The sequence below is a fragment of the Acomys minous genome, assembly GCF_964271855.1.
Source record: "Acomys minous genome assembly, chromosome: 7".
Taxonomy (NCBI): domain Eukaryota; kingdom Metazoa; phylum Chordata; class Mammalia; order Rodentia; family Muridae; genus Acomys; species Acomys minous.
In genome coordinates this window covers 59,560,993-59,565,294 of record NC_140488.1, presented here as the reverse complement: position 1 = coordinate 59,565,294, position 4,302 = coordinate 59,560,993, and the positions used below count along the sequence as shown (strand labels likewise).

The window sequence follows — 4,302 nt, the reverse complement described above, 5'->3', positions numbered from 1 at the left end:
ATATTTAATTTTTGTAAATAAATGTCTTTTATTATTTTTTTCTGTGTGTGGCAGGCAAGAGCTGAGCTGTGGCTTTTATTTTGTCTGCTTCAGCAAAAATGAATAATTTTCACAGTGCAAGGAAACTTGAAAAGCAGGGAGAAGCAGCAGATATGGAATTCTTAAGACTGACCCTCCACTGAAAATGTGGTGGGCAGGAGGAGAGTAAGGCATGGTGAAGAGGAGTGGCTCTTTTGCCTTGGAGGAGCACTACTCCTCATCCTTCCACACTTGTAGTAGCATAGTGAATGGCTGGTAAAAGGTTTTACATCAACCCCCTCCCCCTTGCAGCTGTGCAGGGTCCTATGTCCTCATTCTACAGCATGTAAGGGGAAGAGCCTGAGCACAGGGACTTATTCTGCTACAAGGTTCCTCTTAGTGCTATAAGGTAAATTTGGCTGGTAGCTCCGACAAGGTGGAAATGATGGTTTTCAGCAAGGTGGGAGGCCAGGTGAATGAGTTGGGGTGGGAGGATCTGTGGAGGTGGGGCTGGCAGATATGCTCATATGCCAGGCATCCAGAGGGAAGGCCAAGTTGGTGGAGAGGAGACCTATGTTTTAGCTGATGCTGGCATTCCTCCCACTTGGCCAGTCTCCCAGTGAAAGGTTGTTTCGTACTCAGTTGGGCAGTGCCTCATTGTACGTGGCACAAGACAGTGGCACAGTGGGCAGAGATTGGGTTCAAAGCACTTGCATCTGCTCAGGTAGTCTGGAAGGCAGATGGTCGCCCAATTTTCTCCTGGTCCTCATCACCAAATACTGGCAGATACTACCTGTCTGCTCTTTCATCCACCGGATATCCTCAGGAACATCAGGCATCCACTCCAACAAGTGGATGGTGAAGGGCACTGCACTCGCCAGTGGCAGAGTATAGGGGACCATCATGGAAGTCACCAGGTGCACTGGCAGCATGTTGGAAAGAGTGGTCATCAGGTCCTTAGGTTCCACACAGGTCTCCAGAAGGACCTCATTAAGTCTCGCAGGCAGGTGTACTAGAATACGATCTTCTCCATTGGGCTGCAATTGGTCTTCCTCTCCAGTCCTCTCCTCAGCCACAGCAGCCTCCTCTGTATTGTCTTATCAGGAGACAAGTGGGGGCAGCGCCAGCAAGGGGTTGGGTTTGTTCACTAGGCTATTTCTCCTAAGGAATCGAAATCCATCTTTGTAGTTCTGTTTGCACATCTCTCTGTGAACCATGGTCTCTAGCAGGAAAAGAGCAATTCAAGAGGCTGGAGAGACTGTGCACGGTAAACTGGATGCTGGTATTGGTGGCAAGGAGCTCGTGGACGCTGGTGGAGCTGTCCTGTGGGCAGATGTCACTCTCGATTAAGAACATTGTGATTGTGTTCTTCAGCTAATAAAGTGGACAGTTGTCTGAAATGCCACCATCCACATAGTGCACCCCTTGGAGGGAAAGAGGGATGAGGACACAGTACACTGGGATAAAAGTGCTGTAGACACTAGCCTGGATGAGTTTATTCTTAGAGCTAACATGGAATATGATGACTTTCTCTCCATCTGAAACACGAGCCAGGGAGATGGCCAGGTGTCCACTGGCATGTTCATGGGAATCAGCAGGCACAGTTTTAGTGGACAGCCACAGATTATCTGCACCAGGCTGAAGGAGTGGTGCAGTGGGCCCAAGAACCTATAAGCCAAAAGGTGGGAAAGAAATTTTTTTATATAATTTATTCACATTGCCTCCTGGTTATTATACTTTTGCTCTTATCTTCCTGTTCCCACCCTCCCGCCTTCTTCTGTCCTATTTCCCTCACCTAGCCCTCTGACAGGGGAGGGACCTCCTATTCCTCTGTCTGGCCATACCCTATCAGGTATGATCAGGATACCCTGCAACCCCTTCCTACCAAGGAGCAGTGATCAAATCGTGGGCCTCAGAGTACATGCCAGAGGTCCAGCTGCACTTTCCTCACTTTCTCCCACAACAAGAGAATCAGCTGTCCATTGGTTACATCTGAGCAGGGGTGTATGTTCTCTCTATCTATTGTGCTTGCTTGGTGAATCAGTTTGTTCAGGGTCCCCTATGTCTGGATCCACTGGTCTTGATCCCTGCGGAGCTCCCGATCCATCCTGGTCCTTCCATCTCCCCACTCTTACCTACAAATCTCAGCTCTTTGTCCAGAATCAGGCTTTAAATCCCAGTATCTGTCTTGATCCCCTTCTTGGTAGAGTCTCTCAGAAGACATCTATGTTTGCCTAATATACCATGTGTCTTTCTCGGTGTGGGTTACCTCACCCAGGATGATTGTTCCTAGTTCCAACCATTTGTCACAAATTTCAATATTTCCTTGTTTTTAGTAGCTGAATAGTATTGCATTGTGTAAATTAATGACAGACACTTTATCTATTCTTCAGGTAAGATACAAAACTCAAGTGACAGCACCTGTTAGAGAGGATGTGAAGAAGGGAACACTCCTCAATTGCTGTTAGGAGTGCAACTTATACAATTATTTTGGAAATCAATCTGGCAGTTTCTCAGAAAAGGGAATAGTGCTACCTCAAGACCCAGATATACCACTCCTGGGCATATACCTGAAAGATGCTCCACCAGAAAACAAGGCTCAACGTTGTTCATAACGGTTTTATTCATAATAGCCAGAATCTGGAAAGAATATCTATTTTTATATCTAACAAAAAACTGTGAGATGTTTCCAGTCTCTTTCTCAGGACACTTAGTAATATGAACTTCCATTTAGTACTCTTTTCCCTGTGTCCCATAAGTTTAGGTGTGTTGTGCCTTCATTTTCATTGAATTTTTGATTAGGAAGTCCTTAATTTCTTTATTTCTTCTCTAACCCAGTTGTCATTGAATAAAGAGTTGTTCTATTCCCATGCATATGTAGGCATTTTGTTATTTCTATTGTTGTTGAGGTCATGCTTTATTCTTTGGTGGTCTGATGAGATACAAGGGATTACTTCATTCTTCTTGTATCTGTTGAGCCTTGCTATGTGACCAACTGTATAGTCAATTTTTTAGAAGGTTCCAAAATATGATGAGAAGAAAGTATAATCTTTTGTGTTTGTGTGAAAAATTCTGTAGATATCTGATATTTTCATTTCATTTATGACATATGTTAGTGTCCTTATTTCTCTGTTTTGCTGACTTGCACTGTGGTAAGAGTAGAGTGTTTAAGTCTCCCACTATTAATGTGTAGGGATCGATATGTGGTTTAAGCTTCATTAATGTTTCTTTTACAAATGTTGTTGCCCTTGTGTTTGGGGGCATAGATGTTCAGAATTGAAATGTTATCTTGGTGGATTTTTTCCTTTGAGTATGAAGTGTCCTTCCTTGTATCTCTTAATTAATTTTATTTGAAAATATTTTAGTAGATATTAGAATGGTTTACAGCTTGCTTCTTTGATCCTTTTGCTTAGAAACACTTTTTCTAGTCGTTTAGTCTCTGTTAGTGCCTATCCTTGTAGCTGAAGTGTGTTTCTTGTATGTAGCCAAATGGTAGGTCTTTTATATACATCCATTCTGTTATTCTGTGTCTTTTTACTGGAGAGTTGAGTCCATTGATATTGAAAGATATTAATGACCAGTGACAGTTCATTCCTTCTATTTTGATGTTGGTTGTGGTAATTTGTTTGCATGCTTGTCTACTTTTAGTTTTGCTGTAGTGATTGTATTTGTATCCTGTGTTTCTTATAGTTGTTGTTAGTGGGTTTTGTTTTTGCTTTTGTGTTTTTGTTGTTGTTGTTGTTGTTGTTTTGTTTTGTTGTGTTGTTTTATTGGTGTCATTAACCTTTTGGGTGAGAATTTTCCTCCTTTTATCTTCTGTAGGGCTGGGTTTGTTTAAATTTTTTTCTGTATTGGAATATCTTGTTTTCCTAATCTATGATGACTGATAATTTTCTGGGTATAGTAGTTTGGACTGTCATACGTTTTCTCTTAGGGTTTGCAAGACATCTGCCCAGACCCTTCTGTTTTTTATGGTCTCTGCTAAGAAATCAGGTGTGATTCTGATAGGTTTGCCTTATAGGTTACTTCACCTTTTCCCTTGCAGATAATAATATTTTTTTCTTGTGCTTTACATTTAGTGTTTTGGTTATTATGTGATGGGAGGATTTTATTTTAAAGCCACAGCGGAAGAGGTCTCAGGCAGTACTAAGGAGACTTGATAAGTTGGGATCATTTGATAGGGAAGAAGGGCTCCCTCTTTCTGTTGACTAGGAGAGGTGCATAAAGAGAAAAAGGGAGGGAAATTAGGGCTTGGAGAAGACAAAAGAGGGAGCTACAATGAGG

The 4,302-nt window shown here is 42.4% G+C and overlaps 1 pseudogene across 1 annotated transcript; it reads right to left on the bottom strand.

The window, feature by feature from the left end:
* Positions 1 to 439: 439 nt before the first annotated feature.
* LOC311601190 (patatin-like phospholipase domain-containing protein 2) lies at positions 440 to 2,242 on the bottom strand (annotated as a pseudogene). Its single transcript has 2 exons — positions 2,154 to 2,242; positions 440 to 1,686 (listed from the first exon to the last, which is right to left on the bottom strand). The product of its transcript is annotated as a patatin-like phospholipase domain-containing protein 2 (transcript).
* Positions 2,243 to 4,302: the final 2,060 nt, after the last annotated feature.